At 45.3% G+C, this 12,259-nt stretch overlaps 1 protein-coding gene and 1 long non-coding RNA gene across 6 annotated transcripts in view; one reads left to right on the forward strand and one right to left on the reverse strand.

Moving 5' to 3' along the window:
• TLN2 (talin 2) overlaps positions 1 to 12,259 on the reverse strand; it is a 456,802-nt gene that overhangs the window by 297,313 nt on the left and 147,230 nt on the right. Inside the window, exons 1-2 of one of the 4 annotated variants that reach the window (XM_047863105.1) lie at positions 5,766 to 5,844; positions 5,124 to 5,183 (exon numbers count right to left, since the gene is read on the reverse strand). The exons of the other annotated variants lie outside the window; for them this stretch is intronic. The gene's annotated coding sequence lies outside the window, so the exon portion shown is untranslated. Of the gene's footprint in view, positions 1 to 5,123; positions 5,184 to 5,765; positions 5,845 to 12,259 lie in introns of those variants that run through there. 4 annotated transcript variants of the gene reach the window in all.
• Positions 6,555 to 11,911, forward strand: LOC125168192 (uncharacterized). Of its 2 annotated transcripts, XR_007153043.1 has the most exons (4): positions 6,555 to 6,634; positions 7,295 to 7,443; positions 11,351 to 11,481; positions 11,807 to 11,911. It is a non-coding gene; the product is annotated as an uncharacterized LOC125168192 (long non-coding RNA). The 2 variants fall into 2 exon arrangements; XR_007153042.1 differs by having other exon boundaries at positions 11,351 to 11,911.

Raw genomic sequence — 12,259 nt, forward strand, 5'->3', positions numbered from 1 at the left:
AGGTGGCCACGAGAAGTTGGCAGAGGTCAGGAATGATTCTCCACTAGAGCCTTTAGAGAGAGCATGGCTCTGACAATGCCCCGGTTTTGCACTTCTGATCCCTGGAGCAATGGGAAATTAAGCTTCTGCTGTTGTGAATAAAACATAGCAAAATATGCCACCCCAAATTATGCTGCTCTGGTACACTCGAGCTGTAGGCAAGTGCAAAACAGTAAATTCAAGGGGAGGTTTTCTGTCACCTTCCCTTATCTACAAAAAAAAAAAAAAAAAATCCTAAAGAAATTCAATTGTGTAAATCCCCTCCCCAGGAGTTGTATCAACCAGGGAAGACGGACTCATTCAGGAGAGGAGACTAGAAGTCAACCCCACAACCAAACTGTAACACAGGATGCCATGTATCTATCCTTCAAAGGGCCCATTCATCTTCCCTAAAAATCATTTAGTCTTTCCTAAGAGGCCTACATCCCCCTCCGTTTTCCTTATTAATATGCTTAAGCCTGAATTCTAAGCTAACTCTTAGGGGTTACTCATTTTTACCCCACGTATAACTCCCATGTATACACGAGGTATACAGGTTAAAACTTCTGTTTTTCTCTTTTTCATCTTTTATTATAGGCAGTATCAGGTAACAACTCACAAGGGTAAAGGAAAAAGTACCCTCCGCACACATAAGCTACCCAGATTGTGGTAACTTGTGAAGGCAGCTGTCCCACCCCAGTATCTCAAAATGGCCAGGTCAAAGACACCCCTCCAGGGGCTCCTTCCCACATCCCTGAATCACTGAGGAAGAGACCTGGGGACAGGTATTCAGCCTTTAAGGCCAAGGATCTTTTCCAGAGAACTAGCTCTGGGGCAGGGTGTAGAGAGTGTTGTCTGTCCTAGGGCGGAACATCACCCAAAGCAACAACTCTTCCCCAAGGGTCTCTCAGAACAACCCCAACACCCTGTGGGCTCTCTGTTGTCAACCATTTTTGCTACATGTACTGAGGATTTCCCATGGGCCACACATTCTATACTTTCAAAAACGTTAAGAAGTAACTGCTTAGTCGGAGTTTTTATTCCATCATTCTCTGCCCTTTCTTTAAATTGCCACCTCTTACACGGATGGGCCTAAAAACACTTGCTTAGGGTAGCACCTAAGAGGAGGCATGCCCTGATTGGTATGGCTCCTGAGGAAACTGAGGCATAACTGTGACTTGGGTAGTTTGCCCCAGGTTACGTGGCCAGTCAGTGGAAAAGCCAGTACCACAACCAAGAGCCACCTTCGGGGCCTGTGTCTTCAACCCTGTGCCCACATACTACTCTGCTTCCCTACAGGCCATCAGGTCTGCTGTTCCCCTCCAACACACTGCCTACCACCACCCAGCCCTACCAGGCCTGCCCTGCTTCAGCCCCACTATAGCAAAAGCCCTGTACGTCACCCCAGCCTCAGTCACTGCCCGGCCCCCTTTCCCTTGGCCCCTATACCTTATGGAGTTAGACGCTAACTAGGTGTATAAAAGTGCCCCTGCCGTCGCTCGAAGACCTCAATTCAATAGACAGCAGTGACATTTGAGCAGTTACATCGAAGAACCATAGGGGACAAAAGAAGAGGGAGTTCCAGAGGTCTTAAACCAAACAGGTCATCTGCAGCTACAAACCAGCTCAGACTCTTCTCAGACTTGATGATCCCCTATAAAGGCCAACAGCATTCAAGCAAGGTCTTGCCACCCTTTGTCAGAAAAACTATCACCCCAGGGGAGGTATTATCTGCTAACCACTCTGATCCTACCTCTTTCTTCTCCATCCAAATCCTCCCCCTCCCCACCCACAGTCCTACTGAATCTCTGGGACACAAAGGTTTACCACCTTGTCTGCAGGTGCTACCTTTAAGGGGCTTCTTTTGAATAACGTGTCTCAAACATCTTTAAAATGCCAAGTCTCTTGAACCAATAATCAGTGGCAGAGACCGGTCTTCACAGAATACTCTTAGATGCAAAAATGCTTTCATAGATCAAGATGCTAAATATTCATTCTTTATGCTAGGAAGAACTTGGAAACAACTTAATGATCCAAAAAAAGGTGATAAGTTAATGGTGTTTTATTTTCTCGACTGGTTATTATGGCCAGAAAAATGCTGCTTAAGAGAACTTGAGAAACTTCTTACTCCATAGTGAGTAGAGCAAAGAAAAACTTCTGGCATGATCACAATTACATGAACCCAAGGAATAAACAAACCAACCAATCCCATCAGGGAAAACAGGACAGGAAGTTAGTCAAAATACATTCTTGAGTGGTGGGGCTAAGGGCTTTTCTTTCTCTTTTACGTTTTACCTTTTTCATGTTTTTTTTTTTTTTTAAATAATGAATATGCATCACAGAGTTGAGAATAAATGAACTTCACATTAAAAATACTACTTCCATGGCTGCTGAGCTTTCCAGAGTGATTAACATAAGGCTCTTCACAAACATGCACTTACTTCCCTCTGCTTCTATGGGTACTTCCCCATCACCCATGCACTCGCCCTTCCGGCCACACTTAATTCCTTCCTGTTCCCAGCATCCGCCCACCACCCTCCACTCCAGCCCCCTCAATGCTTCTACATGCACTGGGGCATGCTCCCCTTCTACGTGCCGTCTTGGAACCCCTCCTGGATTTCACACCTTACAGGTTTTCTTACAAATTCTACTCCTGGGTGGTTTTCCCTGAGCACGTTAATTTTGTCATGGCATGTAAGATAATGCATGCCTCCCATTGATACATCTCTGTTCTCAGAGATGCTTCTAGATCTCCCTTTGTTGCCTGTGCACATAGCCCTAAGGAGTAGAGGTGCGTATGGGATCTGCTAACACGTGCGTGTGCACTTGTTAGACGGTGACAGCAATTCCAGAGCGGCTGTCACTGAGTGCTGAAACCCCACAGACCTGCGTGCTGCGTAATGTCCCAGTTCACACTCAGGGCATGAACTTTCCCCTGACTGGCCTGGGCGAACAAAGTTCACAGACAATTGGAGAAGCATTAACAACATTCATTTGGTATACCAAAGATTTCATTAGTTTAGAATGGAAAGTTACCTAATTTAGAGAATTCTAGGCAACATTTGAAAACATAAGAGCACTTACATAATCAATTGCGCTAGGTGACAGATGATGTGCCTAAAAGAGCTTTTTGAAATACGATCTGTGACACAAGGTTGACATTATTGCCCAATAGAGAGTTTTTAGGGGATCTATGCTAATGGATATTTAAGAGCAACAATTAACATACCACTTCTTAATTAAGTGCTTCTGATGGATGGCTTGGGGGGTGGGGCACTGTCTGGCAGCAGTTGGACCCTTAAATTCCTTACAGTGCCACGTGTTAATCTGAATGAACTTGAACTTATTTCGATTACCCTGGTTTTCCCAGGCAGCCCATTTCAATGTTCCATTTGTGTGGGTCTAGGGTTATCTCACATAATGAATCAGTCCACACTAAAACCGCCTCGTAGCTCAAATCTGCAAGCAGTGGAACGTCTGCTATGTGCCTCGGTATTGGCCAGCTTTCAAAGAACAGCAACCTGTATTTCCTACCCACAAGAAGTTTACAACCCACTGCAGAGGACAGGCCAACTCGCTTTTGGTCCCCAGCAGAGCGTTGCCAAGTCCCGGGCTTTGCAGTCAGAGAGCCCTGCTGTTTTCTGCCCGGGGAGTCGTGTGTTACTTCATAGATTTAAGCCTCATTTTCATTTGTAAAATGAGAATGACGACCACGGCCACCTCTTCAGGTCCTTGTGAGGGAAGGGGAGGCGACACACATAAACTCCCAGGTGTAAGTGTTCACTGTTTACCTGATATGGCTGCTGTTGCTAACGTTGTGAAGACATAACTAAGAGCACGGTAAACGTTTTACGTGGTAAATGCTTATACGGTAAAGTGTTTGCAGAACTTCCTTATCCCTGTCTATAATCTTGGTAGTTTCTAGATTGACATGAGCATGACCACCACCTGTGGGAAAAGGGCAACTCAGCCCTTCCCAGGGAAGATTCTGAGGGTCCCTCCTGTTACCTGTGAGACCAGCCTCTCAACCCACGTGGAAACCAGAAACCTGGGCCGAGCCCTCCCACTATACGACTCTCACCGTGTTTACAGAGATTCACGTTATACACGGAAAACCCCAGACAAGGCTCCTGAAGGACCAAGTCTGTCCTCATACAAGTCTTGCCTCATACAAGACCTATGGCTACAGTTTCTGAGCCTCTTAGTCTCCATTCCTCGTCTGTAAAATAGGACACATGCTGTTTCTAGCCCCAACCTTGGACGATGTTGGGACACGTGCACTCATTTTAAAAGTTAAACCACCACGACTGAGGAGACACACGCTCTTTGTTCTGTTTTTAATTAGAAGCCCCTCAGGGACTCATTGACTGGCTCACCAAGTAGGAATTACACGTGTGGCACTAAGCTAGGCACTGGGCAATGGAGACACGCGTAAGGGCAGGGCTCCGCTGTAGAACGAGTCGCCCCATGATGCACGAGGGGAGACCGACAAACAAATGAATGCAATAAAATGGGATGCACAAGGGGGTGTCCACCCAAAGTGTTCCCCCAGGGGGACAGTGGTCAGAACACTGGTGGGGGACCCTGAAGGAACCACGGAAGGCTTCCCACAGGAGGCCAGGTGGAACGGACTCTGCATGGACAACAAGAAGCGTGGCTAACGCACGAGAGGAACCATGCTAACCAGGCAACACGTCCTCCGAGAAGTGGCACGAGGGTGCCGTCAGGGTGGCACACAGGGGCAGGGACCACCACCTGCGTTAAGTGCAGGTCACCGTCTGCTGTGACCCTAACGAACCCCAAAGGCAAAAAGGAGAACGACAACCCAGACCCAGAGTCAGGCCACCATCCCAGCCGGGCCTTGCAGGAGAATTACTCTGCTCCCAGCATGAAGTTAACCATTAACCAGGTCAGGCTGCAAGACACACGGGTAAGAGCAAACCCAAACGGTTTAGAGGAAAACAGTTTAAGACGCTAAGCAGACAAGCCTGTAATAGCCACATAGTTACCTGACACAGAGCCTATACTGGCTCTAGATAAAAATGAAATTAGAACACATAATCAGTTTCAGAGAAGACAACTTCTAGCCATCCAGGTGTACCTACCAGGCGCCACGTATCAAGAGTTTGAGGAGGAGTAAGACACAGTCCTTAGCCTCTAGGGCCCTGTAAATTAAAAAGGAGAAAGCAGTAGAGCCTTCATCTAAAGGTGGTGAGAGCTATGAAAGGAAACCCAGACTGCTCTGGGGCACCTAACAGCCTGGGGTTCAGGACAGGAGGCACACGTCAGGGGAGCTTTGTCAAGGCAAAGAGTGTTTCATTCTGAAGATTGAGAAGCAACAGAAAAGGGGGAAGGGCCACCAAGGAGAACAAGGAGCACAGAGTTCCTGAAGGAACTGGAACCTCACACTTGAGGGAAGTCTCAAGAGGTTCACAAAGGCTGAGCCCAGGGGGTCAGGACTATTCCTGAAGATGGGTCAAGAGTGATGATCTGAAGGCTGAGGACAGCAGCAGACCTCTAGACACGGTGACACAAAATGGTACCTGCTTTTGCAAGAAAAGACCTTTTTATCCCAACATTTTCCTCTACCCCGTATCAAGTGCCTGGCTCATTAGTGCCTGGAAATGTTGGCAATTGTTCCTGGAATGTCAGAGCCCAGTATGTACTTTGTGTTCAGCAATGCGGGAGAAGAGTGGAGAATTTAGCCACAGGACTCCCTAAAGGACTTTAACATAAGGCGAACTCACCTGTAAAATGGTCCCGTGGCAGAGACCCTAATGAAGGCATCCTAATTATTCCAAAGGAGGCTCTGGGCACCTCTGGTGAAAGCATTAACTATTAAGGAGAGCATTGAGGAAATGTGGACACACCCGCTGAGGAGGGGCCTCCGTGGGGTGTGTTAAATTCCTTTGAAAACAGGGCCCCTGCTATAATTTGTGTAATCAGACCAGAGATTGGACTGCTGAACTGCTTCCCATTTATTACAATATCGTACTCCTGCCCAGGAAACCCCACCCAAGCTTTTGTTTGGAATTCTTTTCCTTGATTAGGTGTAAGCCCTATTATTCCCGCCACTCAAAAATAACACATGGGTCTGATGCAGCGTGGGGCGCAGTAAGAAATGGTTCTGGGAATCAGGCTGGCGAGCTCTTCTCTTCTCTCATTTTTGAATGAGGATTTCTTTTTCACTTCTGGCTCTGTAGAAGAGGGGAAAGCAGGGACATTTTGTACAAAATGGAAAAGCAAATACTATTTACTCTCTGGAAAGAACCCCCGCGGCGGGGAGCAGGAGGGGGAGGAGGGCAGGACACTCCCTGGGTTGTACACACAGCAGCTCCGGGTCCTCCAGGCTCCGCCCACTCAGCAGGAAAGGGTGAAGGGGGCCTCCAAGTCTTGGAATCTTTGAAAAGGCTGCTCCTGGGGAAGTTTCTCCTCACTCTCACTGGGGCTCCCTCCCCTCCAGGCAGGAATGGCCAGGCAGTGATGCTCTCTGGCCTTTGTGATGCAATCTACCTGGGATCCAACCCCAAAGAAGGCTGAGGAGTAGGGCAGGGGTCATTGTCCCAACAGCTGGGAAACAGAATCCAGAGTGGTTCATTCATATAAAGAGAGACAGGTTGGTTACTAGGAAAACTTCATTTCCAAGCAATGACATTAGAAATGGGAAAAAGGATCCACCACTTATTTATAGCAAGTGCCTGAGCAATGGAGAAGTCTGTGCAGCCTTAAGGGACAGCCGTGGGTACCATGGGACCTGCCTCTCCTCTCCCTCCACCAAAGTTGTCAGGGCAGGCCTAGAGCCCTGACCCTGATAGAACCAACTCCCTTGTCAGGCCAGGGACCTCATGCTCTTGTGGCCTCAATTCAAAGGAGCCAATTTTGGCCACTAAGATCCTCCCCAGTAACTCTGAGCCACTCTATTTGGGGGAATTCTAGCTGAGAGGTCGGAAAATTAGGAGGTCAGAAAAACCAGGGCTGGGTAGCCATAGGGGGATACAGCCAAGTTACCAACAATCATGACCTTGCCAATTCATTTGGGTACCAAGGGGCTATAGGATACCCAAGGGGGGTGCCTGGGTGGCTTAGTCGGTGGAGTATCTAACTTCAGCTCAGGTCATGATCTCGCGGTTCGTGGGTTTGTGTCTGTCATCGGACTCACTGGTGTCAGCACAGAGCCTGCTTCAGATCCTCTGTCCTCCTCTCTCACTGCCCCTCCCCTGCTTGTGCTCTCTCAAAAGTAAACCTTTTTTAAAAAAATCTCTATGAAAAAAGTAAGGGATACCCCGGGAGCAGAACCAGGAATGCGACAGCCCAGGAGAGCACCAGGAGGGTCTCCGTCCAATTCCCGTGAGTCCAAGGGCTCTTCAATTTTCCATCCTGGAAGATCTTCAAGACACGCAGGAACCCTCCCTGTTTACCAAACTGGTGAGTGGGTTTCTATCACAACCCAACATCCTTGTCTAATATAAGCATTCAACCTATGTCTGGGGCTGTGACAATAGTACTATCTCAGAGCTGGTAAAGCAGATCATCTTCCTTACCAGGTAATAGGAAAATATGGCAGCCTGGCTGCTCATGATCTAATATCCACAGGCTGGCCAAAGAATCAACAGCAAACCTCCCTTTGGACCAGATTGGCCAGAGAGAGCCCCTTAGAGGAGAAGAGACTGCTATTTGCCCATGAGGTGTAGGAAGGGTCTAGGTCAACAGTGAGGACAACATTAATAATTCTTCTGTGAAGCCAGGCTTCATTACCACAACTCCTCTGGGCTTGGTCCACATCCGCTGGCCTCAGTTACTTACACTGAGCCCACACACAACTGGGAGAGGCTCTGTTGGCAAGGGAGCCTGCCTCGATTCTTGGTGATCCGAGGCAAATGCAGCAATCCCCAGAGGAGGCTACTTAGAGCTCTCTTAACTCGCCTGAACTCTGTAAGGCAAGAGCCAAGTCAGGCTGCGGGAAAAGTCCTGCCTCTGAGCTTCCCCTGGCTCATGAGGAAGGGGACAGCCATCCACATCAGTCTGCATGGAATCAGCAAGTACATCCTGAACCTGTGTGATAGGTGTTCAGGGGTGGGGGTGGGGCCAGAGTAGAGGAGATGGAAAACAAAAATACAACACAAGCAAGTCCTTAAGAAGCTTACCGTTATCAGAGGAATTAGGACAGGTACACAACCGGCCCCATTACATGCCTTAACACCCTAACCACTAGAAAGTCTATGTAAAAAGAAATCATTTCTAAAGTGTGTATGCAAGGAAATTTTCCTTGAGAAAGGCAGTTGGAACATAAAATGCCGATAGTTACATAGGCAAGATCAGTTTTAGGACACAAATATGATTTTAACTACTAAAATGAATTACAATGATGGCTTTGAATTTTTTTTTTTAAAGCAGTAAAGTGTTGTCTTCTAATGTTATTTTACTCAGCAGCCTGATAAGCAATGTCCATTCATGAAAGCAGAGGTGCTCTGGTTGAAATGGGGGGGGGGGGGGGGAATGGGAGTCCCAGGGTCTCACAGGAGCTTGGGAAGAATACACAGAGCTCCAGCGATCACAGTTGGAAAACCCTTCCTTTAAATGTATTCAGGACTTATGGCTTTCAGGCACACATGGTGGTTAAAAATTCACCTAATGAAGGTGTGTTTACAGGTAGAATCTACTAACAAGAAAGGGCTTGAGCTTACATTAGGAGCCTGTGGCTTTAACTGGGCCAGCCCACCTTCTGGCAACACAGATATGGACCGCCCCTGCCCCGCCCCTCCAACCACATGAAAGTGCCAGAACATCTCAAGTCTTGAATGCTATTCTCCTCTTTTACATCTGGTTCTTTACATCTCTCAATTCCCTGCCCCTTGCAGTCCCAAAAGCCCCTTTGCATCTGACTGCTAGGTAAGGGTTTTCTGAATGTCAACCCTACCAGTGTATTATCAGCACACATCTCTAGAACTTGACTCCATCTTCTTAAGGAAAACAAGACTTCCAGAGCCCAAGACTACACCCTAGCCTGGGTTACTGCCACTGGCTAGATTGCAGTATTCCACCCACAGTCTCCTTCAGAAAAATTGGGCAAACAGGTTCATTTAAATCAGTCTAGCCCGAAGGGTGCTCCTAAGATTCTTGGAGAGGTTCTGTGGTCTAGGAAGTCCTCTGATGCCTCAACATGCTCCTATACATCAGTGACTTCTTTAAGGAAAAACCGAATAGAACCACCTTAATGAAACATGAACTCTTTTCTGTGTGTGTGACATATCCCACATCACCGCCAAGTCCTTTGGGAGGCAACCAGTGACATAAACATCCCCCCACCCCGTGATGATACTTAATTTGATCCTTTCTTATACATAGCAAATAGTTTCTTACATGGAAAAGAAAATCAGAAATATATGGAAATGAGCAAATAAATGGTGAATTTTAAGTCCCATTAAAATTAGGATGGTGACAAGGATGCGTGTGATTACTGTTTAGCATTTTACTTCATCCTCTAACCAGAGAAATAAAACATTAGGAAAAGGCAGTCAATTGTCCTCCCCTCCCCGCAACAAATGAAATGTCTATTTGCCTAAAATGTAAGTGGATTAGAGAGGATTAGAAAGAGGAGCTTCTTAAAAAATGTCTAAAAAAAAAAAAAAAATTCCAGGGGTGCCTGGCAGGCTCAGTCAGAAGAGCATGTGACTCTTGATCTCGGGGTTGTGAGTTCAAGACCCACGTTAGGTATAGAGATCCCGTAAAAATAAAATCTTGTTTTAAGTTTTACTGAAGAACACATAAGACAACACAAATAACAGAACCACCATTTCCCAGATGAGAAGACCCGATATTGTAAGATGGCAATTCTCCTTCCATCAGCTTATAAGGTCAACACAATGCAACCCACATTGCAACAAGATGTGCTGTAGAATTTATAAAGCAGAGTCTCAAGTTGAGCTGGAATAGAGAAAGCTTCAGCATGACTACAAATGCTTTTTCAAAAAAAGTGCAACGAAGAGAAACCTATCCTACCTAACAAGGCTAAACATACTGTACAAGTACGGTGACTAAAATGGCATGGTGGCAGCAATAGATCATTCAACAGGATAGAGAGCATAGTAAGCAAATATATAGATATTTAGGATACAATGAATTTGTCATTTACAAGAAATACTGAAGCGCACACTATTCGATTGTATTTTATTTTTTTTTAATTTTTTTTTTCAACGTTTATTTATTTTTGGGACAGAGAGAGACAGAGCATGAACGGGGGAGGGGCAGAGAGAGAGGGAGACACAGAATCGGAAACAGGCTCCAGGCTCTGAGCCATCAGCCCAGAGCCCGACGCGGGGCTCGAACTCCCGGACCGCGAGATCGTGACCTGGCTGAAGTCGGACGCTTAACCGACTGCGCCACCCAGGCGCCCCTATTCGATTGTATTTTAAATCAGCACTGAAAGAGCCAACTATTAGATACATTGTAATAGGAAAAGTCAATACCCACAAAAGTAAATATCCACAAAAACAAAAACTAAGTTATAGATTTACCACTAGGAAACACACAAAATGCCAGGTAGATAAGAGATTATGTGTGTGTGTGTGTGTGTGTGTGTGTGTGTGTGTGTGTGTGTGTATAAAGAAAAGAGGAAAAAAAGAAAAAGCAACCTATTCAACTAGAAAATATTAAGAATAGAATTTGTATTACAAAGCCAAGAAGACAAAAGTTCACAGATGTAGCAACACAATAGTTAAACCTCCTCCACTGTAAAAACACAAAGACAGGGAACAAAAAGACACTATTACGAAGGATTTTTTCAGTTAGGAAATCAATTAACTTAGTCAATTACTTTTTTACTCTAAAGCTTTCTATTATTTAAATTTGCCTTAACAAGTTATTTCAAATATTGTTAATGGCATCTTTTTTATACAACTTTACCCCAATAAAGGTTAACTTAAAGGAATACTTTCACTAAGTTCTTTCATAAATATTCACATTAAAAATAAAGTTTGCTTGCTATTTTTCAGGAATAAAAGTGAAAGGCATGTGGATAATTATCTGAAATATTTTACTTGAAACCTTCTCTTTGGTGCCCTCCCATAGATGTTCTGAAAGAGAAACTATGCAGTTCAAAGGGGTGTGCCCCTAGGTTTTTGATGATTATCTGAATGCCTGCAATTGTCAACAAAAAATATCATCCTAAGGGTAAACTAAGAATCTCACCAAGAAGAGACCTCATAATTCCTAATCTATGGGAAAGGTGTTCTCCCTCTCCCCCTCTCTCTCCCTCTGTGTGTGTGTGTGTGTGTGTGTGTGTGTGTGTGTGGTTAAGTGGGACAGCATTTTAAATTCCGTCACTTTTTCACAGCTAAGGCTTCTTCAGAGTGTAAAAAAAATCCCCATCTCTGCCAAACCCTGAAGTTGCCTCAACACTTTCAAGAAGACCCATTGTGGTCTTGCTGGAGTGTGGAATTCAGGATCGAGATGCAAAATTATCATGTAAGTGACACTCCCTTACCGGAAAACAGAATCCCTATGGACCTTAACCTTCTAAGCCTGTCTCACTCTTAGGTTAAGAAACTGACACTCAGACATAATCCACACCTTTTCCATTCTTTCCAGAAAACAGTCTTTCCTGGCCTTAGTACAGTCCTACTGCTCATTTTACCTTTTTCTGAGTAATTAACAGATAACCCTAAAGCTGTACCTTTTCTCTTGGTCCAGCATCCTGGAAACAGAATACGCCTCGTATTTCAAAGGTCTGCAATTTTCCCGAGTTTTTCCATCAGTCAGAGCTACTAATGTTTTACTCTTTCTTTTCTAGGAGCATTTTTACTCTCTCTCTCTAACCCATCCTAAGTGAAAACTATGGCTTTCCAATATAAGTAGGGTTTGAAAATGCAATCAAATATCCAGTATCAACAGCTGGCACAGAAGATCTCACTTCCTCACCCTACATCAAGGGAATCTCACCTACAGGACTTGTGGTCACTCCAAATGATGAACAGCCATCCCTCACATGTGCTCTCTTCTCCAGCCATGGTGAGGGCAAGGCTTCCAGATTCACTTTATCACGAATGTGTTCCTCAATTGTCATCATTCCAGGAACATCTGTTGTAGCAATTTATATTAAGCATCTTGACTGATTCTGGATAATGTTTACCTGTTTGCATCCATTTACTAACTACTTTTCTATCAGGAAATTGAATTCTTTGAAATCCTCAGGCAAGCCACGTGAGAAAAAAATAAAATTGCATGACAGAATCTATGTGGTTTC

This window comes from Prionailurus viverrinus, chromosome B3 (assembly GCF_022837055.1).
Source record: "Prionailurus viverrinus isolate Anna chromosome B3, UM_Priviv_1.0, whole genome shotgun sequence".
Classification (NCBI taxonomy): Eukaryota; Metazoa; Chordata; class Mammalia; order Carnivora; family Felidae; genus Prionailurus; species Prionailurus viverrinus.